Source organism: Littorina saxatilis, linkage group LG16 (assembly GCF_037325665.1).
Source record: "Littorina saxatilis isolate snail1 linkage group LG16, US_GU_Lsax_2.0, whole genome shotgun sequence".
Lineage (NCBI taxonomy): Eukaryota > Metazoa > Mollusca > Gastropoda > Littorinimorpha > Littorinidae > Littorina > Littorina saxatilis.
In genome coordinates this window covers 52031971-52054665 of record NC_090260.1, presented here as the reverse complement: position 1 = coordinate 52054665, position 22695 = coordinate 52031971, and the positions used below count along the sequence as shown (strand labels likewise).

At 42.5% G+C, this 22695-nt stretch overlaps 1 protein-coding gene across 4 annotated transcripts in view; it reads right to left on the bottom strand.

Annotated features, from left to right (window-relative positions):
- The window catches only part of LOC138951216 (uncharacterized), a 214233-nt gene that overhangs the window by 102918 nt on the left and 88620 nt on the right, over positions 1-22695 (bottom strand). The window contains exons 1-2 of one of the 4 annotated variants that reach the window (XM_070322870.1): positions 11403-11673; positions 10732-11226 (exon numbers count right to left, since the gene is read on the bottom strand). The exons of 1 other annotated variant lie outside the window; for it this stretch is intronic. The gene's annotated coding sequence lies outside the window, so the exon portion shown is untranslated. Of the gene's footprint in view, positions 1-10731; positions 11227-11402; positions 11674-22695 lie in introns of those variants that run through there. 2 more of the 4 variants (XM_070322873.1, XM_070322876.1) reach the window with 2 other exon arrangements.

The window sequence follows — 22695 nt, the reverse complement described above, 5'->3', positions numbered from 1 at the left end:
AAAGGGTGGGGTTAATCAAGGGAGTGAACCCCCCCTAAAAACACTACCAACCTGTCGTTTTTTTGGTTTTTTTTAATGCCGTTTTGATCGCTCTTGCGTTTACAACCCATCTCATCAAATCGTAATTTATTTCCAGGCTACCAGCAATAAAATACCTCAACATGAGGAACAAATTTAAAATAAACTCTGGCAAAAGACGTGACGTCACAAAGTTTGAGTATGCGCAACATTTTCGTTTACCAGTGCACTTCGTTACCTGCCCATTGCTGCTTTGGGTGATATTTTTTAAATGACTATTCCTATGCAGATGTTTGTGTAATTGGCCGTTTTCAAAACATACCCATTTTTCGATTTTTCGGTCCAAAATTCAAAACGGGCACTGTCTTCCGAGACTCATAGCTCCGAAACGAACCCACTACCCCATATTTTTTTTATGCTGAATGCATAGCAGACAGATCGAACTTAAAAAATAACCAACTTTTGGGAGAAACCAAATTATATTTAACGGGTCCAGTGAACTACCTTAACTCATTGTCTCCCAGGTACGGATATCTCCGTACCCACTCAAATGGCTCTATCTGACCTGGTACGGAGATATCCGTACACACCGTCACTTCAGTCGCTTCCTGTAACGTCGATCTAACGCCTGCATTGCAGCGTGTTGATACACAGTTGCCACACAGTTACTACAATTCTGATTGACCTGCTGCAGCACAGCTGGTCTCGGCTAAAAAAACCAAACTTGGTCAACATAGGTGGACGTTGTGAACTGTGAACTGTATTCATGCAACGGTCGTCAGTGACGACGCCCTGAGAATAGCAAACTGAAACTGACAGCACAGGACATGGACACAGTGACACAGCAACAGACCGGCCACGCCCCTCCAGTCAGTCGATCATTATGTTTTTGACGACGGCTCTTAGAGACTCGCTCTGAGCTCTGGGACGGGCCAGAGAGAGAGAGAGAGAGAGAGAGAGAGAGAGAGAGAGAGGGGGGGGGGGGGGGTGGCAACCTCCAGCGCTACACACGAATGGTCCCTTCTACGGGACGTTTTGCGGCAATTGTGACGGGTATCGTTACATACAGCGCTGTATTTCAGCAACGACCGGGTGCAATTCCTTGAAACTTTCAGGATATGATGCCTTCATAATTGATGTACTTTGAGTAACATTTCGGATTGTTAGAGGTATTAATTCAAATGTTATGCGATGTTCTGGAAAACGTCATAGGATTGCGTTCAAAAACTTCTTGACTTCGCATGTGAACAGAAAAAAATGATTGATACCAACAGCGCTAAAGTTTTATTTTCGTGTAGCAACTGGTTTGAATTTGCAAGAACTGCAAACACACTCGGCATTTTTTTATTTTTTTTATATTGCTGGGGTACCGCAGCATGTTGTGAGAGACCCGCAACTCTGAGACGGGTTTGAAAACTTTGCATAATCATCTGAACAAATACCTTTAACTATCAGACATTTTATTTGAAGAACGTCCGGAAAGTAGGCGTAACATTCTGAAAAGTTTGAAAAGAATCCACGGCGTGATTGCTGAAATGCAGCGCCTTTTGTAGTGATACCGCTCCAAATAGCCTCAACACCTCCCGCTTTGGTGAAGAGTGAACCAGTTAAATCACAGACACTGTCTGCTTTCACTCAACATTGAATAAAGTGCCAGGTGGGATGTGAATAAAGTGCCAGGTGGGATGTGAATAAAGTGCCAGGTGGGATGTGAATAAAGTGCCAGGTGGGATGTGAATAAAGTGCCAGGTGGGATGTGAATAAAGTGCCAGGTGGGATGTGAATAAAGTGCCAGGTGGTATGTGAAAGCGACACACAGCAGGCTGTCGTACGGGATCACTAGACCTCTCCCTGTACACCCGTCTTTGGATTTTTCTCGCGGTTTCTCTAGACACGCTGGAACATGTTCTACCTCTGTTGGTTGTTCTGCAAATATTGTCGTGAACTTATGTTTAACAATGTGTGAATTGTTTCCATGAATGCATCATTGGTTGTTGATGGGTTGTTTTTGGATAAAAAATATCGAATATACTGAATGAAGCAAAGGCGAGCTAAATGTTGCAGCTCAGGGGATAGAAATAAACTCGACTCTACGGTAAACTTGACACTACCGCATGTCAAGAAATATGTAGGGGTATTTAGTGACACAGCAGTTGCTTCATATTGATCAACATACGGTGTTCGCTGGGAAAACAGCATAAGCACAACAAACGTTTTGACCAACGGTGACTTTATGCCCTTCGACAGATTTAAAAAACATTCTCGGTAGTTGTATAAAAAATGTTCCTGTTATTGCAGTACCGTTACCTCACTGCTAGTTAGAATGCAAACAAGGGTAATACGATTGAACAGTAGGCCTACGTCTTAAGGATGAGTATTTCCCAATGACAGCACTGGTGTTGAAAAAAGTTACCTCACTGCTAGTTAGAATGCAAACAAGGGTAATACGATTGAACAGTACGTCTTAAGGATGAGTATTTCCCAATGATAGCACTGGTGTTGTAAAGAGTTACCGAGAACACAGCGTCACAAGTGTCCTCAAGGATGGCAAATGTTGATAAATCACTTTAACAAGGATCAGATTATTGCAAGGAACAGTGCGATGTTGACAGACTAACAAGGATCAGATTATTGCAAGGAACAGTGCGATGTTGACAGACTAACATCGTATAATGTTTCTATGGTTTCCCTTGAAAATGCTGATAACATGATACTCACCCAGCACAAACCACGCATTGAACATGTTGGGTTGAAACTCGAGCTGTCTCTTTAAGGGAGGGTCGGTCTTGACATGCTCATGACATTCTCTTGTTTAACGCTCGATGTCAAGACCGCAAACTCATTTCTCGCTCTTTCTCTTTCACTATTTTATTTTTTCTCTCTCTCCTTCTCTGTCTCTCTGTCCCTCTGTCTCTTTCTCTCTCTCTCTCTTTCTGTCTGTCTGTCTGTCTGTCTGTCTGTCTCTCTATCTATCTATCTATCTCTCTCTCTCTCTATCTCCCTCTCTCTCTTTCTATCTCTGTCTCTCTCTCTGTCTCTCTCTGTCTCTCTCTCCCTCTCTCTCTTTCTCTTTCTAACCCACAGACACACGTTACGTTTGACAGCTAAGAAGCGAAGGAAGTCGGTCACCCTGTCAATGTTCAGCTCTTCGACACCGTGTGTACTTGACAATGTGCGATCTAAAATCAGTGAACACTGTTTACAGAGTCTGCTTTTGAGCAATATTCTAAACAGTTGGCAAGGACTTCAATCGCCGTCATTGTAGCCTTTCTGTCAACATTCAATAAAGTGCCAGGTGTGGTTTCAAAGCGACAGACAGTATAGGCTGATCTCTACTTTTGCGCTCGTCTGGGGATTTTCTCGCGGGTTCTCTAAACAAGCCGGGACATGTTCTGCCTTGTACGTGGTTGGGTCTACCCAAGTGCAGCAATCGATAGATTGGTCAATTGCATTTGTCTTTTTTTGGTCCAATAATCAAATGTAATTAATTATGCACAAGCGAGCAAAAACTTGTCAAGTCAGAGTGAACAACAATATGTAAACACGACACAACTGTCAAAAGATGTTTAAGCTGATCCCTACTGTGTACGATTTGACTTAAAACATAATTATGTCTGATTCCAGAATAATCAATGAAAGGTGCTTGGCAGCGTATTTTTAGACTCAATGCTTTACAGATCAAGAAAAAAAATCGAGAGTATATAGTCCGTTACGGGTCCGCCAACCCCCACCCCCTGTCGTCAATGCTCCAGTGAAAAAAGTTACAATTTGAGAAAAGACACTGACAGTGATAAGGTATCCGAGACGCGTTATTCCAACAGTCGGAATGTCCAACTATTGTGTATTGTTCGAGTTTATCGTTTACTTCCCCAGCCCACTGTTCTCTTTTTGCAATGGGCCGACGGCCTACACAGTTAACCATTCGTTCGTTTGTTCGGTCTGTCTGTCTGTCTGTCTGTCTGTCTGTCTGTCTGTCTGTCTGTCTGTCTGTCTCTCACTCTCTCTCTCTCTCTCTCTCTCTCTCTCTCTCTCTCTCTCTCTCTCTCTCTCTCTCTCTCTCTCTCTCTCTCTCTCTCTCTCCCTATCTCAAATGATCAACAATCTTTATTCTAAGTTCAGTCAAAAGCTTTTCAACGTTTTTTTTTCTTCACGATTCTATACAAATATTTTTTGGACTCGCGATTTGAAGTACAATAAATGGTTTAAGAGAGATAAGCGCAGAGAGAACTAGTTCAATCGCAGACACTGGCTGCTTTTACGCAGACGTGAATAAGGTGTGATTTGAAAGCGACACATACAAAGCTGTCGTCTGGGATTAATAGATTTCTTCTCATGTACCCGTCCTGGGATTGTGATCGCGGTTTCTCTAGACAAGCGGGCACATGTTCTACCACTGTCTTGTTCTTTAGAAAATATGGTTTTATGTAATTATGTCTAGCAATAGACGAATTGATTTCTATTTGTTTGTGATTGATGTTATGTTATCCAATAATGTATAATATACTGAATGAAGCAAGGGCGAGCAAAACCTTGTCACTCAGAGAATACAAATGATATTTAACTCGTCAGTAATGTACACTGGACACTACTGTCAAGAGATATTGAAGGCCAGGGATGCCAGCGAACACACAGTCACATCATTCTCAGTCTTGGCCACCAAATCATAACGTCAAGCCTCAAGTCAATTTAGTGAAGGCCAGGGATGCCAGCGAACACACAGTCACATCATTCTCAGTCTTGGCCACCAAATCATAACGTCAAGCCTCAAGTCAATGTAGTGAAGGCCAGAGATGCCAGCGAACACAGTCACATCATTCTCAGTCTTGGCCACCAAATCATAACGTCAAGCCTCAAGTCAATTTAGTGGAGTCTACTTCAGGAAGTAGGGTTATGCAAGTGTTGGCACTTAAGGCAGGTCAAATGGAGACAGGGATATTACTCTTCATACACAAAGGGAAGCCACTGAGTTGTGTCGCCATTTTTTCCTGGCAGGCTGGGAATTCGAACACATCGAACAGGGAACGCAGAAGAAGAAGAAGAAGAAGAAGAAGAAGAACACGTCGAACATTCGAATGACGTAAATAGAACAAACGTCACATTTTTCAGGCAGCGGAAGTGTGGTGACGCGGCCCAGAACAAATGACGTCAGAAAATGACGACACCGCCAGAAATAAAAACAATGCGACACGCCTACCAACCACGAGGTCAAAAACACGTGGGCATCTAATGAAATCGGTACAAAGCCGTTCTCTTTGCCAGTGACATCGTAATAATCACCAAAGCTAACATTGAAGCTCCGGTAGCAGGTAAGAGAGTGTCTCCCAACCCGTGATGCTCACAGCGTGATTGCATCAGAATACCACATGTTAAAACCGGTGTTTGAACTAGAATAACAGCCAGTAGTATTAAGAACAAGTGTCTTGTGTATGCAGCCCTCTTTCTACTGTACGCTGGCAGCAGATAATACAATAATTGAAGTCCTTCGAGGCATAAGGGGCCCATAAGGCGAAAAATTGCTTTAATTCCACCCTCAAAAAGTCCCAGCCTTCAAACCGTAACAAATAACAGTACGCACTATTAAGCAAAATTATAAACCAAGCCTTGATTATTAATTTTTATTATTACACTTGTATCAAACAAGTGACCTCCACCTTTTGATTGGCGTTTTTATTACATTTGAATCGGACTTGTGGCCTTTCAAAGTTGCGGTGACCTTTGACTTTCAACAGAGGTCATATGTAACAGTGGTTTTTAAAAACATAATTTAGTTGGCTCATATATCTGTGACAAATGATCGGACAACAGCCCTTTACATTATCGTGACACATATTTTTCTGAGGCACACTGGACAGTAATAGTGCAAAGGGTGGGGTTAATCAAGGGAGTGAACCCCCCCTAAAAACACTACCAACCTGTCGTTTTTTTGGTTTTTTTTAATGCCGTTTTGATCGCTCTTGCGTTTACAACCCATCTCATCAAATCGTAATTTATTTCCAGGCTACCAGCAATAAAATACCTCAACATGAGGAACAAATTTAAAATAAACTCTGGCAAAAGACGTGACGTCACAAAGTTTGAGTATGCGCAACATTTTCGTTTACCAGTGCACTTCGTTACCTGCCCATTGCTGCTTTGGGTGATATTTTTTAAATGACTATTCCTATGCAGATGTTTGTGTAATTGGCCGTTTTCAAAACATACCCATTTTTCGATTTTTCGGTCCAAAATTCAAAACGGGCACTGTCTTCCGAGACTCATAGCTCCGAAACGAACCCACTACCCCATATTTTTTTTATGCTGAATGCATAGCAGACAGATCGAACTTAAAAAATAACCAACTTTTGGGAGAAACCAAATTATATTTAACGGGTCCAGTGAACTACCTTAACTCATTGTCTCCCAGGTACGGATATATCCGTACCCACTCAAATGGCTCTATCTGACCTGGTACGGATATATCCCTACACACAGTCACTTCAGTCGCTTCCTGTAACGTCGATCTAACGCCTGCATTGCAGCGTGTTGATACACAGTTGCCACACAGTTACTACAATTCTGATTGACCTGCTGCAGCACAGCTGGTCTCGGCTAAAAAAACCAAACTTGGTCAACATAGGTGGACGTTGTGAACTGTGAACTGTATTCATGCAACGGTCGTCAGTGACGACGCCCTGAGAATAGCAAACTGAAACTGACAGCACAGGACATTGACACAGTGACACAGCAACAGACCGGCCACGCCCCTCCAGTCAGTCCATCATTATGTTTTTGACGACGGCTCTTAGAGACTCGCTCTGAGCTCTGGGACGGGCCAGAGAGAGAGAGAGAGAGAGAGAGAGAGAGAGAGAGAGAGAGAGAGAGAGAGAGAGAGAGAGAGAGAGAGAGAGAGAGAGAGAGAGAGAGAGAGAGAGAGAGAGAGAGAGAGAGAGAGAGAGAGAGAGAGAGAGAGAGAGAGAGAGAGGGGGGGGTGGCAACCTCCAGCGCTACACACGAATGGTCCCTTCTACGGGACGTTTTGCGGCAATTGTGACGGGTATCGTTACATACAGCGCTGTATTTCAGCAACGACCGGGTGCAATTCCTTGAAACTTTCAGGATATGATGCCTTCATAATTGATGTACTTTGAGTAACATTTCGGATTGTTAGAGGTATTAATTCAAATGTTATGCGATGTTCTGGAAAACGTCATAGGATTGCGTTCAAAAACTTCTTGACTTCGCATGTGAACAGAAAAAAATGATTGATACCAACAGCGCTAAAGTTTTATTTTCGTGTAGCAACTGGTTTGAATTTGCAAGAACTGCAAACACACTCGACATTTTTTTAATTTTTTTATATTGCTGGGGTACCGCAGCATGTTGTGAGAGACCCGCAACTCAGAGACGGGTTTGAAAACTTTGCATAATCATCTGAACAAATACCTTTAACTATCAGACATTTTATTTGAAGAACGTCCGGAAAGTAGGCGTAACATTCTGAAAAGTTTGAAAAGAATCCACGGCGTGATTGCTGAAATGCAGCGCCTTTTGTAGTGATACCGCTCCACATAGCCTCAACACCTCCCGCTTTGGTGAAGAGTAGACCAGTTAAATCACAGACACTGTCTGCTTTCACTCAACATTGAATAAAGTGCCAGGTGGGATGTGAATAAAGTGCCAGGTGGGATGTGAATAAAGTGCCAGGTGGGATGTGAAAGCGACACACAGCAGGCTGTCGTACGGGATCACTAGATCTCTCCCTGTACACCCGTCTTGGGATTTTTCTCGCGGTTTCTCTAGACACGCTGGAACATGTTCTACCTCTGTTGGTTGTTTTGAAAATATTGTCGTGAACTTATGTTTAACAATGTGTGAATTGTTTCCATGAATGCATCATTGGTTGTTGATGGGTTGTTTTGGGATAAAAATTATCGAATATACTGAATGAAGCAAAGGCGAGCTAAAAGTTGCAGCTCAGGGGATAGAAACTAACTCGACTCTACGGTAAACTTGACACTACGGTAAACTTGACACTACCGCATGTCAAGAAATATGTAGGGGTATTCAGTGACAGAGCAGTTGCTTCATATTAATCAACATACGGTGTTCGCTGGGAAGATAGCATAAGCACAACACACGTGTTGACCAACGGTGACTTTATGCCCTTCGACAGATTTAAAAAAACATTCTCAGTAGTTGTATAAAAAATGTTCCTGTTATTGCAGTACCGTTACCTCACTGCTAGTTAGCATGCAAACAAGTGTAATACGATTGAACAGTACGTCTTAAGGATGAGTATTTCCCACTGATAGCACTGGTGTTTTAAAGAGTTACCTCACTGCTAGTTAGAATGCAAACAAGGGTAATACGATTGAACAGTACGTCTTAAGGATGAGTATTTCCCACTGATAGCACTGGTGTTGTAAAGAGTTACCGAGAACACAGCGTCACAAGTGTCCTCAAGGATGGCAAATGTTGATAAATCACTTTAACAAGGATCAGATTATTGCAAGGAACAGTGCGATGTTGACAGACTAACAAGGATCAGATTATTGCAAGGAACAGTGCGATGTTGACAGACTAACAAGGATCAGATTATTGCAAGGAACAGTGCGATGTTGACAGACTAACAAGGATCAGATTATTGCAAGGAAGAGTGCGATGTTGACAGACTAACAAGGATCAGATTATTGCAAGGAACAGTGCGATGTTGACAGACTAACAAGGATCAGTTTATTGCAAGGAACAGTGCGATGTTGACAGACTAACAAGGATCAGATTATTGCAAGGAACAGTGCGATGTTGACAGACTAACAAGGATCAGTTTATTGCAAGGAACAGTGCGATGTTGACAGACTAACAAGGATCAGTTTATTGCAAGGAACAGTGCGATGTTGACAGACTAACAAGGATCAGATTATTGCAAGGAACAGTGCGATGTTGACAGACTAACAAGGATCAGATTATTGCAAGGAACAGTGCGATGTTGACAGACTAACAAGGATCAGATTATTGCAAGGAACAGTGCGATGTTGACAGACTAACAAGGATCAGATTATTGCAAGGAACAGTGCGATGTTGACAGACTAACAAGGATCAGTTTATTGCAAGGAACAGTGCGATGTTGACAGACTAACAAGGATCAGTTTATTGCAAGGAACAGTGCGATGTTGACAGACTAACAAGGATCAGATTATTGCAAGGAACAGTGCGATGTTGACAGACTAACAAGGATCAGATTATTGCAAGGAACAGTGCGATGTTGACAGACTAACAAGGATCAGATTATTGCAAGGAACAGTGCGATGTTGACAGACAAACAAGGATCAGATTATTGCAAGGAACAGTGCGATGTTGACAGACTAACAAGGATCAGATTATTGCAAGGAACAGTGCGATGTTGACAGACTAACAAGGATCAGTTTATTGCAAGGAACAGTGCGATGTTGACAGACTAACAAGGATCAGTTTATTGCAAGGAACAGTGCGATGTTGACAGACTAACAAGGATCAGATTATTGCAAGGAACAGTGCGATGTTGACAGACTAACAAGGATCAGATTATTGCAAGGAACAGTGCGATGTTGACAGACTAACAAGGATCAGATTATTGCAAGGAACAGTGCGATGTTGACAGACTAACAAGGATCAGATTATTGCAAGGAACAGTGCGATGTTGACAGACTAACAAGGATCAGTTTATTGCAAGGAACAGTGCGATGTTGACAGACTAACAAGGATCAGATTATTGCAAGGAACAGTGCGATGTTGACAGACTAACAAGGATCAGTTTATTGCAAGGAACAGTGCGATGTTGACAGACTAACAAGGATCAGTTTATTGCAAGGAACAGTGCGATGTTGACAGACTAACAAGGATCAGTTTATTGCAAGGAACAGTGCGATGTTGACAGACTAACAAGGATCAGATTATTGCAAGGAACAGTGCGATGTTGACAGACTAACAAGGATCAGATTATTGCAAGGAACAGTGCGATGTTGACAGACAAACAAGGATCAGATTATTGCAAGGAACAGTGCGATGTTGACAGACTAACAAGGATCAGATTATTGCAAGGAACAGTGCGATGTTGACAGACTAACAAGGATCAGATTATTGCAAGGAACAGTGCGATGTTGACAGACTAACAAGGATCAGATTATTGCAAGGAACAGCACAAACCACGCATTGAATATGTTCGATGTCAAGACCGCAAACTAATTTCTCGCTTTTTCTCTTTCCCGTCCGTCCGTCCGTCCGTCCGGATCTGTCTCGATCTGTCTCGATCTGTCTCGATCTGTCCCGATCTGTCCCGATCTGTCTCGATCTGTCCCGATCTGTCTCGATCTGTCTCGATCTGTCTCGATCTGTCTCGATCTGTCTCGATCTGTCTCGATCTGTCCCGATCTGTCCCGATCTGTCCCGATCTGTCCCGATCTGTCTCGATCTGTCCCGATCTGTCTCGATCTGTCCCGATCTGTCCCGATCTGTTTCGATCTCTCGATCTCTACCTATACCTCTACCTGTGATCTTCAATTATTGATCAATATGTAATCAAAAAATTAAAAAACACGTTAAAATAGATGACATTTCTTGTTGTTATGTTTTCAGTCTGGATTTTTGGAACGCTAGCAGTCGAGTTGATTTGATAAATAAACCATATTTAAGCAGACGTTAAACTATGCAGCCAGTGTATCAAGGATATAACCAATACATGCACACATACAATCTTACCTGTGAGTAAACGATCAGATGTTCAGGTTGGTTTGTTGGCTGGTTGGTTGGTGGGTTGGTTGGTTTGTTGGCTGCTTGTTGATATTTCTTGTCAAAAGAACCACGTGGTCCTACGATATCGATTCAGCGTTCAAGGTTGCCTTGGTTACAATAGCTTTCTTTCAGTCAGTGTTCACAGTTATGCAGGGACTTGTAGAATATCGTATTACTCTCTGGCTTCTGAATGTGCTGGGTATAGGGACTGGTTTGGCAATTCCACCAAGTTTTGTCATGCAGAAGAACAGCAAGTCAAATCATGCAGAAGAACACCAAGTCAAATCATGCAGAAGAACAGCAAGTCAAATCAGGCAGAAGAACACCAAGTCAAATCAGGCAGAAGAACAGCAAGTCAAATCAGGCAGAAGAACAGCAAGTCCAATCAGGCAGAAGAACAGCAAATCATTTCATGCAGAAGAACACAGAGTCAAAAACAATCTGAGTGTAGAAGTAAGTAACCTGAAGCCTCAAGTAAAGTTGGCGTCAGTGTAGAAGTAAGTAACCTGAAGCCTCAAGTAAAGTTGGCGTCAGTGTAGAAGTAAGTAACCTGAAGCCTCAAGTAAAGTTGGCGTCAGTGTAGAAGTAAGTAACCTGAAGCCTCAAGTAAAGTTGGCGTCAGTGTAGAAGTAAGTAACCTGAAGCCTCAAGTAAAGTTGGCGAATTTTGCTTTTTGAAGCTTCGGAGCTGAATGTTTGGCAAAAGGACTGTGTCGACTTTGGGCTCAAGTGAAGACCGTCAGTAAGGAATGTTCTGGACTGTATGTGTGCACAAGTCAACAGTGACGACGCCCTGAGAAACCCAGACTTTTAACTGACATTCACACAACACGCTTTGATAAATAGACACAGTGACACACAGCCAGCACACTCTGGCCACGCCCCTTCAGCCAGTCACGTGATCAGTCTTGACGACGCGCTCATAGAGACTCGCTATGAACTCTGGGACGGGACAGGTTCGAGTCATAACGCGCTGTCCCTGAGATTTTGGTTGTATGTCTTTTTGTAGTATGTGTTAAGAGAGAGAGAGAGAGAGAGAGAGAGAGAGAGAGAGAGAGAGAGAGAGAGAGAGAGATGTTTGGAGGAGGTTGGGTGTGTGTGTGTGAAGACGGGGGGGGGGGGGGGGGGAGGGGGGGTGAGTGAAAGCGAAACACTGACGATCTGAGTCAGTGTGTACACTGAGCAGCAAACATGGCTTCTCCATATTTAAAACACACTGACATACCGCGCATAGGTAACACAGCTATGTGTGGTTCATACAGAGTAATGGTGAGAGAACATGAACACCTACTATAGCCTTGATAAACCATTCCACTGACCTGACAAATGTGTTTGTTTCTTCTTTTGTGCTACCGAATAAAAACTTGTTACCACCCCAAAGTGACTGTAAAGAATGAGTTTTACGAGCAACAGTCGAGCAAGCACACCGTGCCAACATCGCAATATAAGCATAGTTTAACAAACAAAATCTTCCAGAAGTCCGCACTGTCGGTGATCCAAAACACTAACCCTAAGTTTGTAATGTCACACGCTTTCCTTCTTTGCCACTACTAAAGCAAACGTGTGCAAGATTGTATGTTACGCGCTTTGGAGCATGTGCAAGAACGGATTCAAACTCGAAATCGTCCCCCAAAAAACCCCAAAATGCACACACGACTTTTATTTCTCCTGCTGTTATCGTTTCTTCTCTTTACAAATTCTCCAACGCTCAGAATACTGAAAACGGCATCCCAGACGACAGTACTGTTTCCATACGCGAGTTTAGCTGTCCTTGGAAAGTGGCTCGCTCAGGAGGCCTGTTAGTCTGACACTATAAGGACAGAGTTGTGAACATAGATGACAAAGATCCCGGAAAGAACAAACATTTCGCGGATGCAGACACAGAAAGACGTCATGAAGATTGCGATGCTTCAAAAGATACAGACTGTGACGATGACTGTGACGTCATTCACATATACCGAGACGTCATTCATAGTTGTTCGTTCACTTTCGTCAAAAAGTAGATCTCTCCACAATGGCTGCTCCTGTGTTTATGTTTATCAAGCGTGAGTACGCAAAACGTGTTTGTTCTCTCCTCTGTTGAAGCTGTGAGACATAATCGCCATTACGAGCTAGTCGTGTGACAGAGAGTGTTCTTGCACACTCGACTGCTGCTGTTTCACTCCGGCTAAAGCCGTCGTGAAACATCTACAGTCTCGTGTGCAAGAAAACTCTCTGTCACACGACTAGCTCGTAATAGCGGGTATTGTCTATATAGTTCCAAAATATTCATGTTAGAATATTTTCACAGCTTGTTCCTAAACATGTACAGAGAAGGTTTGTCGATTTGTGTACATATCACTGTGAATGACAGTCACTCTCTGAGACAGCTGACGTGAACAGCTAGAGACATAGTTCAGTCAGATGAGTGACATGCACACGTCTCAATCTTAATGTGTATATTCAGTGTGAATGACACTCACTCTCTGAGTCAGCTGACGTGAACAGCTAGAGACACAGTCCAGTCAGATGAGTGACATGCACACGGCGTCTTGGTGAGAGAAGAAGATAACTCTAGATTATCTTTTCCTTAAATTGGCAATCTTGTCCTAACTGGGTTTTCATTTCTTCAGTCACCCCTGCCCACTGCTCCCAACGCAGCCATGAAAGATTCCGTCATGCTAGCTGCAAAAATAAATAAAAAGCTTCGGCCATCGATAATTGATAAATGTTATTTGAATGTTTCTCTATAAACAATAGCCGGCCCCGTCAATACCGTCGATGAAAATAAAGTGAGAATATGAACGTGAAATAAAAACTGTTAGTGTGGACCACCCTGTGTATAGTTGTTAGTGTGGACCACCCGGTGTATAGTTGTTAGTGTGGACCACCCTGTGTATAGTTGTTAGTGTGGACCACCCGGTGTATAGTTGTTAGTGTGGACCACCCTGTGTATAGTTGTTAGTGTGGACCACCCTGTGTATAGTTGTTAGTGTGGACCACCCTGTGTATAGTTGTTAGTGTGGACCACCCTGTGTATAGTTGTTAGTAAGACCGTCATCAACGTGTCCCCAGCCATTCATATTGACGTGTGCTAGTTGACATTCAATGGTGATTGTGTCGTGTTCAAAAGACTGTTCAAGAAGGCACACAGAGGCTTTGATAACTGCACAGCAATGGTTTCTTTACCACGTTGGATACAAAGACGTCAGGGCCCAGACACTCCTTTAAAGCGCCCTGCACACACTGACAGTACCTTAGTGTTTGGCTAGAGAAAGGCAGGAACACGCAAAGACCCGACCCTCCGTAAAGGGACAGCTCGTGTTGTGTCCAAAACATAGGCCAGTCCCCAGACACGCCAAGACCCGACCCTCCGTTAAGGGACAGCTCGTGTTGGCTACCAAGGGATATTTTGATCATTATCCAATACATGTCAGAACATGTAGGTGGGTCGTGTTACTTTGTCTCCGTTGCTTTTGACCTTCCAAAATGTCCTTGACAATCCCCAGACACGCCAAGTGTATATAGCTTTGGCTACCAATACAAATATTATACGTTATTTGTATTTTTGACCAAAATATGACATCTTACACAGATCGAGACAGTCAGTGTTCCTCCCAGACCGCGCTAGCGGTCGAGGTGAACAATGACTGTCGAGACTAATAACATTTATGTATCGATCAATTCTGGTCAATTCTGGTTAGAATTCCTTTTAGTTTTTATGATTGAACGCACACAAACATGCACTATTTTGTAGTCTCGGTTGGCCGCCTAAATATGAAATTTTGTCGGCCTCTGACGTCACATGGCTCAAAGAAGGGAAATCCAGTGTTCAATCGATACATTGATCATTATTCAATACATGTCAGAACGTGTAGGTGTGTTGTGTTACTTTGTCGCCATTGCTTACAATCTTGACCTTCCAACAAAAAAAGAATTACAGGTAATTATAGAGAAGACACGAGATTCATTACGCTGACACAACTCAGACCAAAACAGGTTGACGTTCAGTCTTACGTGTATTCAGCAATAAACTTCAGTGTCAAGCCAAGTTTGTAAGAATGTTCATGATTGGTTGGCAAATTAACGAGAGTTCCTTTAGTTTGATGTACACATTGATTGTCTGAGTCAAGCGAGTTCCTTCCCAACTTGCCATGCAATGTAGGGCTGGATTAGGTCCAAAACGAGGCAGGGGTCCAGGGGCGACGCCTTGTCGGGGTGTCAGGGGGGCTTTGTTTTAGCTCTCTCTCTCTCTCTCTCTCTCTCTCTCTCTCTCTCTCTCTCTCTCTCTCTCTCTCTCTCTCTCTCTCTCTCTCTTTCTTGATATCTCTCTCTCTCTTGCTCTCTCTCTCTCTCTCTCTCTTGATCGCTCTCTCTCTCTCTCTCTCTCTCTCTCTCTCTCTCTCTCTCGTGAACGCTCTCTCTCTTGCTCGCTCTCTCTCTCTCTTGATCGCGCTCTCTCTCTCTCTCTCTCTCTCTCTCTCTCTCTGTCTATCTCTCTCTCTCTCTCTCTCTCTCTCTCTCACCTGGTATATGGTGAGACAAACAGATATCCGATATATTTGAATTCTATTTTAAGATGCGTTAGCTACTGGATGAAATTGTTAAAGATGGAGGCGCACAGACTTCCTCGTAAATCATATGATATGTTGTATAAAATGGATGAGAGTGGTAAAAAGAACTGGGCCTCAAGTGTCCGTTGTAAATTGTATGAGTACGGTTTTGGTTTTGTGTGGTTGAACCAGGGCGTTGTTAATGAAAAAGAGTTTCTGCGTGTTTTTAGGGAAAGGTTGGTCGATTGCAGATGGCAAGAGTGGGATTATCATATTCAAAATAGTGATAGATTTGCTGTTTATCGGACATTTTGTACTGTACATGACATTAAACCCTACCTTTTGTTGAATGTGGATAGACATCTAAAGTTTATTATGACTAGGTTTCGATTCGGTATTTCAGAAATAAATGTGCATGCTAACCGATATAAACAGCATGATGCCGATCAGTTAATGTGTCCCCTTTGTAAAGTAAAGCAAGATGATGAAGTCCATTTTGTTTTGTGTTGTCCATACTTAAACAGATTAAGAGAAAAATTTATCCCATTTAAATATTATAAAAACCCAAGCACTTTTAGACTCAGCTTGCTCCTGGCTTCCCCTCAAGAAACTGTTGTTAGAAATGTATCCTTGTATTTGTATAAAGCCTTTAAATTAAGAGATGTTTTAACCTCTTAGTTAAATAACGTGTAATGTATGTTTTAATCCGTAGTGTTGTGCGATTGTTATGTTGTACCTTTTTTGCACCTGATGAGTTAAATTATTTGCAACGTTAATCATTTGTTCACACTCCGATCCTTCATAAGGGGCTATGGCCTATTGAATAAATTATCTGCGTCTGCGTCTCTCTCTCTCTCTCTCTCTCTCTCTCTCTCTCTCTCTCTCTCTCTCTCTCTCTCTCTCTCTCTCTCTCTCTCTTGATCGCTTTCTCTCTCTTGCTCGCTCTCTCTCTCTCTCTCTTTCTCTCTCTCTATCTCTTGATCGCTCTCTCTCTCTTGCTCGCTCTCTCTTGCTCGCTCTCTCTCTTCCTCGCTCTCTCTCTCTCTTGCTCGCTCTCTCTCTCTTGCTCGCTCTCTCTCTCTTTCTCTCTCTCTCTCTCTCTCTCTCTCTCTTGCTCGCTCTCTCTCTCTTCCTCGCTCTCTCTCTTGCTCGCTCTCTCTTGCTCGCTCTCTCTCTTCCTCGCTCTCTCTCTCTCTTGCTCGCTCTCTCTCTCTTGCTCGCTCTCTCTCTTGCTCGCTCTCTCTCTTCCTCGCTCTCTCTCTCTCTCTCTCTCTCTCTCTCTCTCTCTCTCTCTCTCTCTCTCTCTCTCTCTCTCTCCCACCGAGTCTCTCTCGCTTTCTCTCTCTCTCTCTCTCTCTCTCTCTCTCTCTCTCTCTCTCTCTCTCTCTCTCTCTCTCTCTCTCTCTCTTTGTGACTGTTACAGTGATTGATCTCAATTCAGTCAAAATCTTTTCACAACCGTTTTGCAGAGAGGTTCCCAAAAGCTATTTCGGATTCCAATTCAATGACTTGAAAGGCACAGAGAAGGGCTTGCGTTGTGTACGTGCAGAGCGAGTGTAAAGAGACATGGTTCAATCGCCGTCATTGTCTGTTTTCAATCACCAGCTAACAAAGTATCAGGCAACATTTCAAAGCAACATTTCAAAGCAACACACACTAGGTGTCAGAGATTTGACCCTATGCTTTCAACGTGCGATTTTTTTCTCACGCTTCCCAAGGCAAGCCCAAAGTTTGACTGTCTCCCGTATCTTCAAATTGATATATGTTGGTGTCCGCATGCCTTGCCATCGATTGATTGATATATGTTGGTGTCCGCATGCCTTGCCATCGATTGATTGATATATGTTGGTGTCCGCTTGCCTTGCCATCGATTGCTTGATATATGTTGGTGTCCGCATGCCTTGCCATCGATTGCTTGATATATGTTGGTGTCCGCATGCCTTGCCATCGATTGATTGATATATGTTGGTGTCCGCATGCCTTGCCATCGATTGATTGATATATGTTGGTGTCCGCATGCCTTGCCATCGATTGATTGATATATGTTGGTGTCCGCATGCCTTGCCATCGATTGATTGATATATGTTGGTGTCCGCATGCCTTGCCATCGATTGATTGATATATGTTGGTGTCCGCATGCCTTGCCATCGATTGCTTGATATATGTTGGTGTCCGCATGCCTTGCCATCAATTGATTGATATATGTTGGTGTCCGCATGCCTTGCCATCGATTGATTGATATATGTTGGTGTCCGCATGCCTTGCCATCGATTGCTTGATATATGTTGGTGTCCGCATGCCTTGCCATCGATTGATTGATATATGTTGGTGTCCGCATGCCTTGCCATCGATTGCTTGATATATGTTGGTGTCCGCATGCCTTGCCATCGATTGATTGATATATGTTGGTGTCCGCATGCCTTGCCATCGATTGATTGATATATGTTGGTGTCCGCATGCCTTGCCATCGATTGATTGATTGACCGGATGAAGATTATTGCGCTTAGAGTTATAGTTTTGTTTTGTTTTGTTTTTGTGTTATTTTTGTCTTTTTGGTTTATCGTCACATTCATAAGAAACATACCTATCTCAGAGTTAGGCATTTCTGTATGGAATCTACAGGGAAAGCTACTGGAAGGGTACCTATAATGTTTCAGAGAGTACAAACTCTCAGACCATCGAAAACCGTTGCCATAGTAACGTAAACAAAACTGCCGATCTTGTTGCTTGAGTTAGGCACTTTTTCTGTGTGATACAGGAAGACTTGTTTTGAGAATGTGAAAGAATGCAAAAGCTCTTTGTGGGTTGTTAAGCAGTTTTGCTGATTGAAAATGTTGCTGTCAGCTCTTTATCTCACGTTCATCCAGCTGTCACCGCTCAAGATAGGCAGTTTGCAACTTATAACTAAAATGGGATAGGCAGATTGTTCAAAAACCAAAGAAGGATTGTTGGGTTTTTCTAAAAACATCAAAATATGACAAAGGCAATTGTCTTATGAGCGTGACGTTATGTTTGTCTGTGTGTTCTAAGATTCTCCAACTGAGATCAGAAAAACAAGAATCTCTGCGGTAAAAATAAACTACGCAGTTGACGGAAATGTCTGGAGCAAAGACATACTTAAAGCCATGTAAGTGTGCGCAGGTTGACTGTAAGATGGATGTGTTTTCATGACGTCACTACTAATTCAGAACGTCGTTGCTGCAGCGGCTGCACAAAGAATCTCTTTAATTTAAAGAATAGCAAAAGTAAACAAACTAAGAAATGTTTAATCTTAAATCTGGACAACACAAAACGTCCACAAGAACTTCGACATAACGGCCTTTAAAGTGAACAGACACGAGACACAACAGAAAACAACACAGTAAACATGCTGTATATTGACTGGTGAGTATCAAGTAACAGACACGAGACACAACACAAAACAACACAGTAAACATGCTGTATATTCACTGGTGAGTATCAAGTAACAGACACGAGACACAACACAAAACAACACAGTCAACATGCTGTATATTCACTGGTGAGTATCAAGTAACAGACACGAGACACAACAGAAAACAGCACAGTCAACATGCTGTATATTCACTGGTGAGTATCAAGTAACAGACACGAGACACAACAGAAAACAACACAGTCAACATGCTGTATATTGACTGGTGAGTATCAAGTAACAGACACGAGACACAACACAAAACAACACAGTAAACATGCTGTATATTGACTGGTGAGTATCAAGTAACAGACACGAGACACAACAGAAAACAACACAGTCAACATGCTGTATATTGACTGGTGAGTATCAAGTAACAGACACGAGACACAACACAAAACAACACAGTCAACATGCTGTATATTCACTGGTGAGTATCAAGTAAGAGTCAACTCAAACAAAACACGTGAGAGCAGACTTAAAATGTGTCCACCCTGTGCATAGTTTCTCGTGAGACCGTCTACAACGTTTCCCAGCCATTCATATTCACGTGTGCTAGTTGACATTCAATGGCGATTTTGTCGTGTTCAAAGACTGTTCAATAGGGCACACAGACGCTTTGATCAATACTCATGCAGCAATGGTTGCTTTGCCACGTTGAATATCATGATTTCAGGGCCTACACACTTCTTTAGGTCGCCCAGCACACACTGACACTGAGCGTGAAGTTAGAGAAAGGCAGCAACACGGCAAGACCCGATCCTCCGATATCAAGACAGGGCGAATTGTGCCCTTTACAAACCACAGGCCCCGGACACATGCATTAACATAAGCTTGTTCTACCAATGGCAATATTCCTATTCAATATATGGCACTACCTGTACACATGCTGTGTTGCTTTGTCGCAGTGAGTTACTTTGTGTCCGATAAACAACAGAGAATGAGTATTTAGATAAGAAACATGATTAAGCAGGATATCAATGATCAGAACAGGGGGACTTTCAGTATCATGTTCGTGCAGTGCTGCAAAACTCAATGACACCCCAAGCTCGTAAGACTGTTCATTGTTATTACAATAAATCTAGGGGAAGGGCTCCTAATATGGACCACTTTTTGTTTTACGCTGATAACTAGCTTGTTTTCTTGCGAAGAAGTTTCATTTTGTGTTACGTAGTCCTTCTCTCTTAGGTTAACCGTTAGGCCTAATTAGAGTTAAATAGCTTTGATAGATATTCAGCAAAAATTAAATACAGAAAAAAACACAAAGGGTCCATATTAGGAGCCTGGGCGCCTAATATGGACCACTGAAGCGGACTTCTAGAATCACTGTAAAAAGCCCCATATACTTCAAAATAACATGATACAACTTAGTTTGCAAGTCAGACTAATCAAAATATGCTTTAGATTTATCTGTTTCGGGTTGATGAGAGCATTATTAGAAGCACACCAGGAAACTAAAGAAGCTTATCAAAAACAGAGTGAAAATAAGTGAAATTATCAACTTCCACGAAAATAAGACTATTTGTGATTTTTTTTTAAATCTCGAAGGCTAGTTATAGGTTATTTCCAGCAAGCTTCTGGATGATTTAATAAAAATAGCATTTAGCTTTTATTTTCTTCGATTTGTTGAAGGTGGTCCATATTAGGGGACTCCCACATACTTTGAGATTTTGCAATTATTTTTTGTTTGCAGCAGAAACTCGGGGTCAACACTGCTAAAATGTAACAAATACGGACTTAGCTGTCATATGTAGCTATTTTTGTGTGATAAAAGCTTTGACTGTGGACAGAAACGAGTCCGTTTTAGGCGGCAAATTTAGAGTGGACACTGCCAAAAGTGAAAAAAAGAGAAAAAGCCTACCGGTTTTGAGGTTTGTGTTTTTGCAATTATTTTGACATGTGCAAGTTATCCAGAGAGGGTGATTACAGCCAATGAAATTGTTTTGAGCGCTCTAGTGCTGTTAGTTTGTCAGAACAGGAGGTGGTCCATATTAGGAGCCCTTCCTCTACCATGCTCTGCGAAGCACTCTATAAAGTTACAGGTCTTTGCATGTGGACGAAACTAAAGCAAAATTATGCGTCACAGACTTTGATTTGACGTAACTTTTCATTTGGTCTCAGCTAAATCTAGCAAAGCGAATGGGCAGCAAAATTTGATTGCAAGCACGGGAGTCTGTCGGCCAGAGACCACTTGGGTCAACCCGACGGGGTTGGGGTTGCTACCACATTTTTTGACAGATTTTAACAATATAATTCTAAATCTAGAGTCCTGGGGCTATTCGTTATACCGCTTGAGAAAAACGTGGTTTTGTGTGCGTATTTTCCTTCCTTGTGCTTACTATTCCCCGGTGCGTCCCGCTAGCGCTACGTGTCATTTGTGCTACGTATCGTTTGCGCTATTTTCTGTAGTGCTATCGACACAAATTGCCAAAAACAGTAGTGCTATCGGCACGTAGTGCTATTGCCACAATGCACACATGCCATTATCACTACGTCTCAATAGAACTACGTGTCGATATCACTATATTTGAAAAAACAATGTACTGTAGCGCTACGTGATTTCGGAAAGTTAATTTTGATCATAAGTTTTATATTTTTAGTTTTCAGAGCTTGTTTTTAATCCAAATATAACATATTTATATGTTTTTGGAATCAGAACATGATAAAGAATAAGATGAACGTAAATTTGGATCGTTTTATTAAAATAAAGTTTTTTTTACAATTTTCAGATTTTTAATGACCAAAGTCATTAATTAATTTTTAAGCCACCAAGCTGAAATGCAATACCGAAGTCCGGCCTTTGTCGAAGATTGCTTGGCCAAAATTTCAATCAATTTGATTGAAAAATAAGGGTGTGACAGTGCCGCCTCAACTTTTACAAAAAGCCGGATATGATGACATCAAAGACATTTATCGAAAAAAAGAAAACAACGTCCGGGGATATCATTCCCAGGAACTCTCATGTAAAATTTCATAAAGATTGGTCCAGTAGTTTAGTCTGAATCGCTCTACACACACACACACACACACACACACACACACACACACACACACACACACACACACACACACACACACACACACACACGCACACACACACACACACACCACACCCTCGTCTCGATTCCCCCCCTACGTTAAAACATTTAGTCAAAACTTGACTAAATGTAAAAACATCAATCAACATGTTGCTAACTATGTCTCACTGACAACTGTTTCGTGCAATTGCCCATTATGAGCTCGGAAAGGGTGTGTTGTCAGTATCCATACAGGTGAAACACTTCTAGTCTGACCCCAGCATCCTACTCTCGCTGCTGTAACCAAGGCTACAGGTGAAACACTTCTAGTCTGACCCCAGCATCCTACTCTCGCTGCTGTAACCAAGGCTACATGTGAAACACTTCCAGTCTGACCCCAGCATCCTACTCTCGCTGCTATAACCAAGGCTACATGTGAAACACTTCCAGTCTGACCCCAGCATCCTACTCTCGCTGCTGTAACCAAGGCTACATGTGAAACACTTCCAGTCTGCCCCCAGCATCCTACTCTCGCTGCTGTAACCAAGGCTACAGGTGAAACACTTCTAGTCTGACCCCAGCATCCTACTCTCGCTGCTGTAACCAAGGCTACAGGTGAAACACTTCTAGTCTGACCCCAGCATCCTACTCTCGCTGCTGTAACCAAGGCTACAGGTGAAACACTTCTAGTCTGACCCCAGCATCCTACTCTCGCTGCTGTAACCAAGGCTACAAGACCCTGACATTGTAACAAACAACAGTCATTGAAATCATCCAAAATATAGATTTCTTACAAAAACACAAAAGATGTGTGTGTGTGTGTGCGTGCGTGAGTTTATGCATTCGTGCGTGCGTGCGTGCGTAAATCTGATGGCTGTGGCAGAAGTGCGTATGAAGTGTGTATGTAGCCTGCCGCGACCACGGCCGTTCAGCCAACGTCAAAACAAAACAAG